The sequence below is a fragment of the Saimiri boliviensis genome, chromosome 9 (assembly GCF_048565385.1).
Source record: "Saimiri boliviensis isolate mSaiBol1 chromosome 9, mSaiBol1.pri, whole genome shotgun sequence".
Taxonomy (NCBI): Eukaryota; Metazoa; Chordata; class Mammalia; order Primates; family Cebidae; genus Saimiri; species Saimiri boliviensis.
In genome coordinates this window covers 53,002,753-53,018,873 of record NC_133457.1, presented here as the reverse complement: position 1 = coordinate 53,018,873, position 16,121 = coordinate 53,002,753, and the positions used below count along the sequence as shown (strand labels likewise).

Below are 16,121 nucleotides of genomic sequence, written 5' to 3'. Positions count from 1 at the left end.
GCAAATCACAAGATCAGGAGTTCAAGAACAGGCTGACCAACATGGAGAAACCCCGTCTCTACTAAAAGTACAAAAAAAATAGCCAGACATAGTGACATACTCCTGTAATCCCAGCTACTCAGGAGGCTGAGGCACGAAAATAGCTTGAGCCCAAGAGGCAGAGGTTGCAGTGAGCCAAGATCATGCCATTGCACTGCAGCCGGGGCAAGAGAGCGAGATTCCTTCTCAAAAAACAAAAAAAGAAAGGAAAAAAAGATGCAACCATATATGCTAGTTAAAAGAGATTCACTTTAGCCTCAAAGACACAAATAACTTAAAAGTAAAAGGATGGAAAAATTTATATCATGTAAATAGTAACTAAAAGAGAGGAAGAGTAGCAAAACTGATGGTAACAAAAAAGAGATTTTAAGTCAAAAGTTGTTATACAAAACCAAGAATGGTTGGGAATAGTGGTTCATGCCTGTAATCCCAGCACTTTGGGAGGTTCAGGCAGGCAGACCACTTGAGCTCAGGGGTTCCAGACCAACCTCTGCAACGTGGCAAAACCCCATCTCTACCAAAAATACAGAAAATTAGCATAGTGTGGTGGTATGCACCTGTAGTCCCAGCTACTCAGAATGCTGAGGTGGGAGAATCGCTTGAGCCTGGGAGATTGCAGTGAGCTGAGATCGTGCCACTGCTCTCTAGCCTGGTGAAGAGTGAGACCCTGTCAAAAAAAAGAAGGTAAGAATGCCTATCGATTAAAGGGTTAATTCATCAAGAAGATATATAACAATTACACACAAAACAACAGAGCCCCGAAATTGTGTGCAAACACTGAGAGAACTAAAAGGAGAAACAGTTCAACAATAATACCTGGAGACCTCAAAACTTCACTTTCAATAATGGCTAAAACATCTAGACAGATGATCATTAAGAAAATAAAAAATCTGAGCAACACTATAAACCACCTAGATGTAACATATCCACAACACTCCATACAACAGCAGCAGGGCATACAATCCTCAAGTACACATGATACACTCTCCAAAACAGACCATTATGTTAGGCAATAAAACAATTCCTGACAAATTTAAACGAACTAGAATTCGCAACATATACTCTCCAACCACAAACAAGTTAAACTGGAAGTCAATCACAGAAGGAAACCTGGAAAATTCACAATTCAATCCGCCCTTAAACAAGCAATGGGTCAAAGAATAAATCACAAGAGACATAGAAAATAATGTGAAACTAATGAAAATGAAAATACAATCTTCCAAACCCATGGGGATTCAGCAAAAGCAGTGTTCAAAGGTAAATACATAGATGTAAACACCTAAATTAAAAAAGAAGAGAGATCTCAAATCAAAAACCTAACTTTACACTTAAGATATTAGAGAAAAAATGAAAAAAAAAAAAGATATTAGGGAAAAAAAACACAGCAAATTAAACCTAAAGCCATTTTTTAAAAGAGCAAATATAGAGCAGAGATAAAATGGAATAATTAAACCAAAATTTGGTTCTTTAAAACATCAACAAAATTAACAAACCTTCAGATAAACTAAGAAAAAAAATGGAGAAGATGCAAATAACTAAGATCAGAAATGAAAGTGGGGCAAGGCATGGTTGCTCATACCTGTAATCCAGCTCTTTGGGAGGCCAAGATGAGAGAATCGCTTTGAGGCCAGGAGTAAGAGACCAGCGTGGGTAACACAATGAGACACCATCTCTACCAAAGAAAAATTAGCCCAAGAGTTCAAGGTCGCAGTGGGCTATGACTGCATGACTGCATTGCAGCCTGTGCAACAGAATGAGGCCCTATGAACTGGGTTAGAGTTCTCTAAAACATAAAAAAGAAACAAAAGTGGGAACATTACTACCAATCTTACAGAAAATTAAAGGATTATAAGAGAATACTATGAACTCATATACCATCAAATTAGATCATCTCAAGAAAATCATATGCTGTCCAGGTGTAGTGGCTCACACCTATAATCTCATCACTCTGGGAGGCCGAGACAGGCAAATCACCTGGAGTCAAGAGCTCAAGACCAGCCTGGCCAACATGGGGAGACCCTTATCTCTACTAAAAATACAAAATTAGCCAGGCGGGGTGGCACAGACCTCTAATCTCAGCTACTCGGCAGGATAAGGCAGGAGAACTGCTTGAACCTGGGAGGCAGAGGCTGCAGTGAGCTGAGACCACACCACTGCACTCCAGCCTGGGCAACAGAGCAAGACTCCATCTCAAAAAAACAAAAAAGGGGAAAATCGTGCATCATCAAATTAGATCATCTAAAGGAAAATTTCCTAGAAACAGAAATCACAAAAAATTAACTTAAGAGAATCTCAACAGACCTAAATGAAAAGAACAAACTGGTAATGAAAAACCTCTTAACAAAGGAAAGTCCACAATCAGATGGCTTCACTGGTAAATTCTATCAAACATTTAAAAATAATTAATACCAATCCTACTAAAATTCTTCCAAAATTAAGAAGTAGTACCTTCTAACACTTTCTACAACGGCAGCATTAAGCTGATATAAAAGTCAGACAAAGAAACCACAAGAAACCTATACATCAATATCCCTTATGAATACAAAAGCAAAAACCCTCAATAAAATATACTAAACCAAGGCCAGGCACAGTGGCTCACACTTGGAATCACAGTACTTTGGGAGGTCAAGGCGGGTGGATCGCTTATGCTCAGGAGTTTGAAAGCAGCTGGGGCAACATGACAAAACCTTATCTCTACTCTCCCCACCCCCACCCCCACCCCCCCAAAAAAAACCAGAAAAATTAGCTGGGCACGGTGGTGCATACCTGTGGTCCTAGATACTTGGGAAGAGGCGGAGGTGGGAGGATGGTTTGAGCCTGGGAGGTGGACGTCACAGTGAGCTGAGGCTGTGCCACTGGACTCAAGCAAGGGTGACAAAGTGAGACCCTATCTGAAATATATATATATATACACACACACATACATATATATATATATACACACATATATAAGCAAACCAAATACACCAACAAATTAAAAAGATTATACACCACGAACAAGTGAGATTTAGCCCAAGAATAAAGGATGGTTTATCATAAGAAAATCAATGTAATACGTCATACTAACAGAACAAAGAAAAAACACCACATGATCATCACACACACACACACACACACACACACACACACAAAACAAAGTTCAACATATGATATGGTTTGGCTGTGTCCCCACCTAGATTTCATCTTGAATTGTAGCTCCCATAATTCCCACGTATTGTGGGAAGGAGAAGTGGGAGGCAACTGAATCATAGGGGCAGGTCTTTCCCGTGCTGTTCTCCTGATAATGAATATAAGTCTCATGAGATCTGATGGTTTTATAATGAAGAGCTCCCTTGCACACGTTCTCTTTGCCTGCTGCCATGTGCCATGTAAGATGTGACTTTACTCCTCCTTCACCTTCTGTCATGATTGTGAAGCCTCCCCAGCCATATGGAATTGTGAGTTAATTAAATTTCTTTCCTTTATAAATTACCCAGTCTCAGGTATATCTTTATTAGCAGTGTGAGAATGAACTAATAGAATATACTATCATGCTAAAAAACAAATTGCCAGGCACAATGGCTCATGCCTGTAATCTCAGCACATGGCGAAGGCCAAGGTGGGAGGATCACTTAAGCCCAGGAGTTCAAGAAAGTCCTGGGCAAGGTAGGAAGACCATGTCTCTACCAAAAAAAAAAAAAAAAAAAAAAAAAAAAATTTTTTTTGATTAGCCAGGGATGGTTGTGCATGCTTGTGGTCCCAGTAACTCCAGAGGCGGAGGAGGGAGGATCACTTGGGCACAAAAGGTCAAGGCTACACTGAGCCATGCTAATGCACTCCAGCCTGGACAACAGAGTGAGACCCATTCTCAGAAATAAACAAACAGAAAAACTTAGAAAATTAGAAGTGGAAGACAGCTTCTTTAACATTATAAGATGCATTTATTAAAAGACTACAGTTAACATTATACGCAATGGTGAATAACTAAAAGACATCCCTCTAACATCAGAAATAAGACAAGGATGCCCACTTTCAACACTCTAGCCAGGCAAGAAAAGAATTTAAAGGCATCTGTATACACCTATCTCTAGTTGCACAAGACATGATCCTATATACAAAATATTAAAAAGAATCAACAACAACAAAAAAAAAAGTAAACTGATAAACAAATTGAGCAAAGTTGCACAGTATAAGATCAGTATACAAAAATCAGTTGTGTTCCTACATATCACGAACAATCCAAAAAGGAAAGAAAACAAATTTACAGTAGCATCCAAAAATTAAAGTATCTAAAAATAAATTTAACCAAGAAGGTGAAAGATTTGTAAAGTGAGAACCATAAAACACTGCTAAAAGAAATTACAAATTAATTAAATGGAAAGACATCTAACATTCCCAGATTAGAAGATCATTTAATATTGCTAAAATGGCAATACTCTACAAAATGATGTACAGATTCAGTGCAATCCTTATCAAAATTCCAATGGCCTTTTTTGCAAAAATGGACAAGCCAACCCTCAAAATCATACAGAATTCCAAGGGGTCCCAAACAATCAAAATAATATTGAAAAAGCACAACACAATTTGAGACTAAAACTTTCCAATTTCAAACTTACTACAAAGCTAAGGTAGTCAAAACAGTGTGGTACTGGCATAAGGACAGAAAGACAGACCAATGGAACAGAATTAGAATCCAGAAACACACTCAGGCATCTGTGGTCAACTGATTTTTTACAACAGTACAAGACAATTCAATGGAGAAGAAATAGTCTCTTTAACAAATGATACTGGGATAATTTAATATCCACATGCAAAAGAATGAAGTTGGACCCTTACCTCACATCACACTAAAAATTAACTCAAAATGGATCAATGGCATAAATATAAAGGCTGAAAGTTTAAGCTCTTAAAAGAAAACATAGAAGTAACCTATTACACTGGATTTGGAAATGGTTTCTCACATGTAACACCAAAAACCCACGTACCTAAGGAAAAATTATATAAACTGGACCTCGTCAAATTTAAGAGCTTTGTGCATCAAAGGACATTATCAAGAAAGTTAAAAGACAACTCACAAAACAAGAGAAAATACTTAAGGTACCAGTATCCAGACTACATAAAGAACTCTTACAGGCCGGGCGCGGTGGCTCAAGCCTGTAATCCCAGCACTTTGGGAGGCCGAGGCAGGTGGATCACGAGGTCAAGAGATCCAGACCATCCTGGTCAACATGGTGAAACCCCGTCTCTACTAAAAATACAAAACATTAGCTGGGCATGGTGGCGCATGCCTGTAATCCCAGCTACTCAGGAGGCTGAGGCAGGAAAATTGCCTGAACCCAGGAGGCGGAGGTTGCGGTGAGCCGAGATCACGCCATTGCACTCCAGCCTGGGTAACGAGCGAAACTCCAACTCAAAAATAAAAATAAAAAAAGAAAAAAGTTAAAAAAGAACTCTTACAACTCTACAACAAAAGACAAACAAGCCAATTTATAACAGGCAATGGACTTAAAATATATTTTTCCAAAGAAGATATACACATGGCCAACAAGCACATGAAAAAATGTTCAACTTCAGCAGTCATTAAAAGAATGCAAGTCAAAACCACAAAGAGATACTACTTTACAATCTTTAGAATGGTGTATTCCTCCATTTTGTGTTGCTTGTAACAGAATACCTAACTGGTAATTTATAATAAAAAGAGGTTTATTTAGTTCATGGTTCTGCAGGCTGAGAAGTTCAAGGGAATGACCCTAGCTTCTGGTGACAGCTTTTGTGCTATTTTACAACATGGCAGAGAAGGTCAAAGGGGAAGTGGACATATGCAAAGGGAGGAAACCCTGAGGGATGTCCTGGCTTTACAACAACATGCTCTTGCAGGAACTAATCCATTCCCTCAAGAATTAATACAGTCTCTGGAAAGCAAGAATTCACTCACTACACTGAGAACAACTGGGGATTAAATTTCAACGTGAGTTTTGGTGGGCACAAACAAATCATATTCAAACAATAGCAGGCAGCTTTTTTTTTTTTTTTTTTTTTTTTTAAGGAAAACAGCAAGTGTTGACGAGGATGTGAAGCAATAGGAACTCTCATACATTGCTAGTAGAAATGTAAAATGATGCCAGCCACAAATGCCAGAGCAATGTGGCAATTTCTCAAAAAGGTAAACAGAATTGACCAGAGGCAGTGGCTACCACCTGTAATCCCGGCTCTTTGGGAGGCCAAGGTGGGTGGATCATGAGGTCAGAAGTTCAAGACCAGCCGGTCCAACATGGTAAAACCCTGTCTCTACTAAAAATACAAAATTACAAAAAAAAAAAAACTCATTAGCCAGGTGTGATAGTATGGTAGTGGGAGCCTGCAATCCCAGCTACTTGGAAGGCTGAAGCAGGAGAATCACTTAAACCTGGCAGGTGGGGGTTGCAGTAAACTGAGATCAAGCCACTGCACTCTAGCCTGAGTGACAGAGCAAGACTCTATGTCTTGGGGAGGGGAGGGGGGAGAAGAGGTAAACAATTACCACAGATGATCCAGTAATTCCACTGCTAGGTATATAACCAAGAAAAATTAAAATATATATCATCACAACAACTTGAACATAAATGTTAATAGCAGCATTATTCAAAATAGCCAAAAGGTATGTCAACAGATGAACTAAGAAACAAATGTGGTATATACATACAACTGAATGTTATTCGGCCATAAAAATTAAGTACTAACATGCTAGAACTTCGATAAACACTGAAAACATTACGCTAAGTAAAAGAGGCCACATATAATTTTAGTTATAAGAAAGATCATAAATAAGCAAATCCATAGAGACAGAAAGCATATGAGTGACTGCAAAGAGATTTGGGGGAGGGTGTCAAGGAAATGGGAAGTAATTACTTAATGGATATGAGATGCTCTCTTGGTATAATGAAAACATTTTGAAACTAGAGTAATGATTGTAAAACGAAACAAGCACACTAAACGCCACTAAATTGTATACTTCAAAATGGTTAAATGTATGTTATGTGAATTTCACCTCAATAAAAAAAAAAATAAAGGCTTAATACTGGGAAGCCAATATAAAGTATAAAACACTAATATGACGTAAACAGTTTTATGGCTTGCTATATTGGTATTATTATACACCTACTTAAAATTTTTTAGGTGCTTAGTTTCACCCCTACCATCCCAACAGTTATTTGTAGTTAAAAGTCACAGAAGTGGCCAGGCATGGTGACTCACACCTATACCCCAGCACTTTGGGAGGCCGAGGCGGGTCAAACACAAGGTCAGGAGATCGAGACCAGCCTTCCCAACATGGTGAAACCCTGTCCCTACTAAAAACACAAAGATTAGCGGGCATGGTGACATGTGCCTGTAATCCCAGCTACTCGGGAAGCTGAGGCAGGAGAATCACTTCAACCCAGGAGACAGAGGTTGCAATGAGCCAAGATCACACCACTGCACTCCAGCCTGGGTAACGTAGTGAGACTCTGTCTCAAAAAAAAAAAAAAAAAAGAAAAAAAAAGGTCATAGAAGCTTTGTAACATGTAGTAAATCCTGACAATTATTTAAGTTGGTGTACAGTGGCATAATCATGGCACACTGTAGCCTCAACCTTTGAGACTGAATCAATCCTCCCACCTCAGCCTCCCAAATAGTTGGACCACAGGCATGTACCACTGCACCTGGCTTTTTTCTTTTTTTTTAAGACAGGGTCTTGGCCAAGCATGGTGGTTCACACCTGTAATCCCACCACTTTGGGAGGCTAAGATGGGAGGATCACATGAGGTCAGGGGTTCAAGACCAGCCTGATCAACATGGGGAAACCCTGTCTCTACTAAAAACACAAAAATTATCTGAGTGTGGTGGCACTTGCCTGTAGTCCCAGCTACTTGGGAGGCTAAGGGAGGAGATTCACTTGAACCTAAGAGGTAGAGGCTGCAGTGAGCTGAGACTACACCACTACACTCCAGCCTGGGTTACAGAGCAAGATGCTGTCTCCAAAAAGAAAAGGGTCTCACTAAGTTGCCCAGGCTAATTTATAACTAACTTAAATAAAGGCAAATTTATTATACAGGAAAGTCAAGTTATCATATCATTTACATAGAAGAACTCTGAGTTTCAGTAAATTTTTCTCTAATCATGAAGGAGCCCGGCTCACTCCTATAATCCCACCACTTTGGGAGGTCAAGGCAGGAGGACTGCTTGAGGTCAGGAGTTCAAGACCAGCCTGGGCAACATCGTGAGAACCATCTCTAAAAAATTAAAATAAAATTAGCTAGGCATGATGGTATGCATCAGCAGTCCCAGCTACTAGGGAGGCTGAGATAGGAAGATCGCTTGATCCCAGGAGTTCACGGCTGCAATAAGTTACAATCATGCCACCTCATTCCAGCCTGGGCAACAGAGCAGACCCTCTCTCTTAAGAAAAAAGGTGGGGAGTGCCAGGCACGGTGGCTCACCTCTGTAATCCCAGCACTTCGGGAGGCCAAGGAACATGGATCACCTGAGGTTGGAGACTAACCTGGCCAATATGGTGAAACCCCATCGATACTAAAAACACAAAAATCAGTCAGGCATGGTGGCACACACTTGTAATCCCAGCTACTGGGGAGGCTGAGGCACAAGAATCACTTGAACCCAGGAGGCAGAGGTTTCAGTGAACCAAAACTGCAACACTGTACTCCACCCTGGGCAAAAGAGTGAGACCCCATCTCAAAAAATAAAATAAATTTTAAAAAGATGGGGAGGAGGCACTGGGAACTCCCGATAAGTATCAGACTTTATTCATAAAACAATACAATAGCATTTCTTTGTCCTCCATATATCCCTGGAAAACATGCTGAGGTTTTGTACTTTTCCCTTCCTTTCTGGATAATCTGTCCTTAAGACCGAGAAAAGTTCACCCAAACACAAGTACAACATTACGTTTTTATAAAAACACTTATCAACTTTCACACTGTAATACAGTCTGATTTTGTAATGGTTTTCCAGGAACTAAGATGTTAAAATTTTGTTTTATCCTTCTCTTCTCCAGGCTATTTCATTTTCCCTGTATTCTGATCCTTTTCTTCCTCTCTATTCCAGTGCTACAATTCCAGAGCTCCAGTTCTAGAATTCAGAAATAAGCATTTTTCTGTCTCACACACACTATGCAGTATTAAGCCTATCAGGTACTTTGCTTCTTTTCCACAGTATCAGAATTTCCAGGTTTTATACTTCACTTCCACTGAAACAAGACTGCAATGTGCATACTGTATTTCACTTCATCGTTGGTTTGTATTATAGCCTCTCTCCCCCATCCCAACCATGGAGCAAAAGAAACTACTTAACCTAAAGTAAAGTTTGCCAAGAAGAAAAACTAAAACTCAAAAATAGTAAATAAACCATTTTATTTAACCAACTGCTTTCATGAATAGATTAAAATCATCAATGAAACTAAATGTCAAAGTCCTCCCACAGGAAAAAAAAACTGAGATAAACTGAAATGGTCGTGTTATGTTTTTAATTCAATATACAACACTTTACCCACTCTTGTTTGAAAACAGAAAGGAAAATGATATCATCACAAACAATTATTTGTGTACCATCCTGGGGTTCCTCTGGCTTTATAAAAACTGGAGATGCTTTAGACAATGACTTAAAGTTATCACAGAATGTAATTTTTCACAAAAAAACTTCACTATAAAACTCCTGGTTGGCAGGGAGTGGTGGCTCACGCCTGTAATCTCAGCACTTTGGGAGACCAAGGCAGGTTGGTCACCTGTGGTTAGGAGTTCATGACCAGCTTGGCCAACATGGTGAAACCCTGTCTTTAAAATACAAACAAACAAAAAAAAACTCTTGGTTAAAGTATACTAATTTCTGAAATCCCACTTACAAAAAGAAAAAATAAATAAATATATACTTACTATGGCATTAAAAAAAATCAAATTATCTAAGAATAAATCTAACAAAAGATATGCAAGACTTCTAACTAGAAAGCTATAAAGGATGTTAATTTCACCCATCCCAAAACTGATCTAAAGCAACAGTACAATCCGAACCAAAATCCCAAAAGATTCTGTGGTTTGGTTGGAGGTTAAATTGGTTTTTCTGTCTACTTAAGGGGAGAAATTAATACAGTGATTCTAAAATGTACATGGAAATGCAAAAGAACAGACTAGCAAATCTTTAAAAAGAACAAGGTGGGCAGCCCGAGTAATACAGGGAGATCCCACCTCCACAAATAATTTAAAAAATTAGCCAGGCATGGTGTCACACACCTATGGTCCCAGTGACACTAGAGGCTGACATGGGAGAACTGTATGAGCCCAGGAGGTCAAGGCTATAGTACACTGTTATCAAGCTACTGCACTCTACCCTGGACAACAGAGTAAGACCATGTTTCAAGATTTTTTTTTAAAAAAAAAGGAGACTTATTCTACAGGATATTTAGATTTATCATTTAGCTGACTAAATAAGGCAATGATATTGGTACAAGGCTAGACAGACTAATGTAACAAGAAAAAGGCCCAGACACATAGCATGCTTCTATGGATATCAATCATAAAAACACGACACCACAAAGTGATGGCAAAAGTTTTTGTTTGTTTATTCATAAATGGTGCTGGAACAATTGGATATCCATTGGAAAAAATAAAACTTGACCTAACAACTACACACACACACACACACACACAAATCTACTCCAGGTGAAGTATATATTACATATCTAAATGAGAAAAGTAAATAAATGTTGATTGGTGATGATGTGAGTAACTCCATGATCTCCAAGAAAGAAAGAATTGTTTTAAACAGAACACAAAAAAGCACCAAAACCCTGACATAGGTAACTATACAGAAAACTTTTTTTCTTTTTCTTTTTCCTTTTTTATGAGACAGAGTGTTGCTCTGTCACCAGGCTAGAATGCACTGGTGCGATCTCGGCTCACTGCAACCTCCGCCTCCCGGGTTCAAGTGATTCCCCTGCCTCAGCCTCCTGAGTAGTTGGGACTACAGGCGAGCGCCACCATGCCCAGCTAATTTTCTGTATTTTAGTAGAGACGGTGTTTCACTATCTTGGCCAAGATGGTCTCGATCTCCTGACATTGTGATCCGCCCACCTTAGCCTCCCAAACTGTTGGGATTATAGGCATGAGCCACTATGCCCAGCCTACAGAGAACTTTTTTGTACCAAAAGATACCATTTAAAAAGGCACCACAAGCCGGGCGCGGTGGCTCAGGCCTGTAATCCCAGCACTTTGGGAGGTCGAGGTGGGTGGATCACGAGGTCAAGAGATCGAGACCATCCTGGTCAACATGGTGAAACCCCGTCTCTACTAAAAATACAAAAAATCAGCTGGGCATGGTGGCACGTGCCTGTAATCCCAGCTACTCAGGAGGCTGAGGCAGGAGAATTGCCTGAACCCAGGAGGCGGAGGTTGCGGTGAGCCGAGATAGCGCCATTGCACTCCAGCCTGGGTAACAAGAGCGAAGCTCCGTCTCATAAAAAAAAATAAATAAATAAAAAATAAAAAATAAATTAAAAGGCACCACAAACTACACAATGGGAAAAAATATAAGCAACTTAAACTGACATATGCCTTATATTCAAAATATATAAAAAGCTTCTATGAATCAAAATATAGATAATTCAAAATAAAAATAGGTAAGTGATGAGAACAATCACTTTACGGAATAGGACATCAAAATGGTCAGCAAAGAGGTGCTCAAACTCATTAGTAGCCAGAGAAAGTGCAAATTAAAGCCATCAAAAATGGCTGCGATTTTAAAAGATTGGCAATGATGTGCACTCAGGAGAATACAAAAGGGAATTCTCATATAATGCTAGTGGAAGAAAAGTTTAGTAAAACCACTTTGGAAAACAACTTGGCATTTTCTACTTAAAACATACCTTACAACCAAGAGATTTCACTCTTATATATATCTCTCCAATAAAAGTGGTTTCACGTGTGCACTAAAAAACACATTATGATGCCAGGCACGGTGGCTCATGCCTGTAATCCCAACACTTTGGGAGGCTGAGGAAGGAGGATCTCTTCTGGCTAGGAGGTTGAAGCTGCAGTAAGCCATGATCGCACCACTACAGTCCAGCCTGGACAACTAAAGTGAGACCCTGTCTCTTTAAGAAAACAAACAAAAAACCTTATATTCTAATTGGCTAACCAACCCAAGTATCAAAGTAACCTCTAACATTTCAGTGCCCTAAAAAAGGAGAACAAAAACAACTGCATTCTCTCCCTGATAAGACAACTGGTCACAGTAGAAGCATACCACAGGTGGTAGAAAGAAGCATAAACTTTCCAATTAAAGCTGCACTAACTAGTAGTTAGACTTTCTGCAAACTGCTATATTTTTCCAAGCCTTAGTTTCCTCATATATCAAGTAAGAGTAACAACATATATCTTCTGTATTACTTCACAGTTGCAAGGAGTGGTTTGGAATGATAACATATACCACCAGCATTTTATCATAGGGATCAAATGTGAATTTATATAAATGGCTTATAATAGCATTGTGTACATAATAACACTTAATCACTTTTTGTCTGTTCTATTTCTCTTTTGTCTTCTTTGTAAATGCATATGCCATAAAACCATAAAGTACCGTTAATCCAGCCTCAACACCTACTCCCATCACCAAAACAAATCTACATGCACTTAACTTTCTCATCTTTATCTTTTAGATAATCATAAATGAATAAGTAACAGATACTATAATATCCCTATTTTACATGTGGACCGAGGCTGAAAAAAGCAGAGGTGCCTATATAAATCAGTCATAAAACAAAATTAAAGTCCAGATTTACTATAAATAGTTAGATTTTGGTGTTACAAGCATTTTGGTACTAATGAGAAAACAATTCTAAACAATATGGAGGTCAGGCATAGTGGCTCATGCTTGTAATCCCACCACTTTGGGAGGCCAAGGCAGGTGGATTACTTGAGACCAGGAGTTTGAGACAAGCATGGCCAACATGGCAAAACCTCATCTCTACTAAAAATACAAAAATTAGCCAGGTGTGGTACTGGGCATGTGCAGTCTCAGCTACATGGGAGGCTGAGGCAGAAGAGTCACTTGAACTCAGTGGGTGGAGGCTGCAGTGAACAGAGATCGTGCCATTGCACTCCAGCCCAGGTGACAAGAGCAAAACTCTGCCTCAATAAATTAATCAATTAATTACTACGAAAAAAATTACAGTTTTCAGAAAACAGACGATGGATCTCCAAACATCCAGTGAGATCCATAATCCAAACCAGGAATCATGTATAGAAAGTAAAATTTAAGACTTTAGTTTTAAAGCAATTGGATGTCTAATGCAAATGACAGAAATAATTCCTCTAAAGCAGTAATATAGGCAAAAAAAAAAAAAAAAAATCAAATTGGACCTCACCCCATGTTCTAAAGCTACTTATTCTCATGTAAATTGACCAAATAAAAACATCCTCTCAGCCTCCACAGCCTCAAAACTTTGATATAATTTTTTTCCGACAGAGGGGAAGAAAGAACAGGAACATACACTCACCCCCAGCAAAAAAAAAAATAACTCACATAGACTCATGTATTTACTGTAAAAAACCACTCCAATCCCTAGTGTTGAAAATCTATTTTTAAACATTTTCATTTTTAAATGAAGGTAAAAAGAAATTGAAATTTTTATTTCTGTATCTCATTCATCAAAAGCTTTAGATGTGATAATAGCAATATACGTATCTTTACAATATGGGGGAGAAGAGTCTGGATATGAGTACAGTTGAAACAAAATTGAAATGAGTGAATTCTGAAGCTGGGTGAAAAATATGTGAGGAAGCACTATTTTGTCTTCATCTGTATTGCATGAAATTTTCCATAATTAAAAGGTTTTTTAAATAAGGTATTAATAATACATTTTTAAACTGTTCTATGAAGTGGCTTTAAGTGAAACTTCCAAGCAATCAATTCACCTGGTAGAAATCTAGTTTTAATCATTAAACATTACATTTTTGCAAGTGACATACTTGGAATCTTATTATTTTTCACTAGCTGGAGTAGTAGAATACTATGATGCTATGATTCTTCTTTCACGGCAAATGGTTAATGTCATGTGATACTGAATTCTAATCAAATAGTCATCTTAACTATTCAGATTAAAAACAGGCAGTCAGGCATGGTCTCATGCCTGTAATCCCAGCACTTTGGGAGGCCAAGGTGGGTGAATCACATAAGGTCAGAAGATAGAGACTAGCCAGGCCAACATGGCAAAACCCTGTCTCTACTAAAAACACAAAAAAATTAGCCAGGTGTGGTGGTGGGCACCTGTAATGCCAGTTACTTGGGAGGCTGATGCTAGAGAATGGCTTGAACCCGGGGAGAGAGGGGAATGGATGGAGGATGCATCCAACTGAGGTGACACCACTGCACTCCATCCTGGGCAACAAAGCAAAACTCTGTCTTAAAAATAAAGGAAGAAAAGAGGCAAAACAGTACAACCATTTTGGAAAACAATTTAGCGGTTTCTTAAAATATTAAACATAAATTTACTACATGACCGAGTAATTCCAATCCTACATATCTACCAAAGAGAAATGAAAACATGTATCTACAAGATTTGTATATGAATATTCAGAGCATTATTCACAACAGCCAAATTTTGGAAACTCAAATGTCCATCAAGTGAACAAATAATTTGAAATACTCTTCAAAATAAAGTATTGAAAGATGCCTTAATATAGGTAATCCTCAAAAACATTGTTAAATAAAAGCCAAACATGAAAAAGCACATAAATTATTCCAATTTTATGAAATGTCCCAAAAAAGGATGTTTACAGAAAACAGATTAGTAGTACCCTAAGATTAGAAAATGAGATATGACTACAAATCGGCACTGATTTTCTTTTTGGGGGGTGATAAAAGTATTTTGAAATTATAGGCCGGGCGTGGTGCCTCACGCCTATAATCCCAGCACTTTGGGAGGCTGAGGTAGGTGGATCACAAGGTCAGAAGTTCAAGATCAGCCTGACCAACATGGAAAAATCCTGTCTCTACTAAAAATACAAAATTAGGCAGGCATGGTGGCACACATCCCAGCTACTCGGGAGGTTGAGGCAGAATTGCTTGAACCCAGGAGGCAGAGGTTGTAGTGAGCCAAGATCACACCACTGCACTCCAGCCTGGGAGACAGGGCAAGACTCGAACTCAAAAAAACAAAAAAACATAAAAACAAAAAAACAAAAAAAAAGAAAGAAAGAAAAAGAAAAAAGGCTGGGCAAGGTGGCTCACACCTGTAATCCCAGCACGTTGAGGGGCTGAGGCAGGCAAATCACCTGAGGTCAGGAGTTCGAGACCAGCCTGGCCAACATGGTGAAACCCTGTCTCTAACAAAAATACAAAAAGCCAGGCATGCTGACTAGCACCTGTAATTCCACTACTCGAGAAGGTCACACAGGAGAATCACTTGAATCTGGGAGGCGAAGGCTGCGGTGAACTCTGATTGAGTCATTACACTCCAGCCTGGGCAACAAAGAATGAAACTCTTGTCTTTTTTTTTAAAAAAAAAAAAAAACGGAAAAGAAAAGAAAAAAGAAATTAGATTGTGATGGCTACACGGTTTTCCAAATTAACTAAAAATCACTGAACTGTACATTTAAAATGGGAGAATTCTATGTTATATAAATTATATCTCAACATACCAAGGAAAAACAGAAAGGCAAGGAGCAGCAGCAGCACTACAATACCTCTGAAATGTTGGATAAATGGATGAATGGATGGATCTCAAAGAACTAACTTGCTCCAAAGTTTCAGCAAAATACATGACAGAGCAATCTAGGCTTGACTGCAAAATCCATACTCTTCCCAGATGCAAAAGCAAGAATGCACTAGAAGCAATATATATCCTACTTAACTTTGTAAGGATAAATCCAATCCACAAGTGGAATATATGGAACACGAGGAAAGGTTCTTTTAAAATTGAAGTGAGGCTGGGCACAATGGTTCATGCCTGCAGTCTCAGGACTTTAGGAGGCTGAGGCGGGCAGATCACCTGAGATCGGGAGTTCAAGACCAGCCTGACCAACAAGGAGAAATCCTGCCTCTATTAAAAATACAAAATTAGCTGGGTGTGGTGGCAC

At 38.9% G+C, this 16,121-nt stretch overlaps 1 protein-coding gene across 3 annotated transcripts in view; it reads right to left on the bottom strand.

Annotated features, from left to right (window-relative positions):
- Positions 1 to 16,121, bottom strand: part of STAG1 (STAG1 cohesin complex component) — a 417,614-nt gene that overhangs the window by 372,194 nt on the left and 29,299 nt on the right. The gene's annotated exons all lie outside the window — the stretch shown is intronic.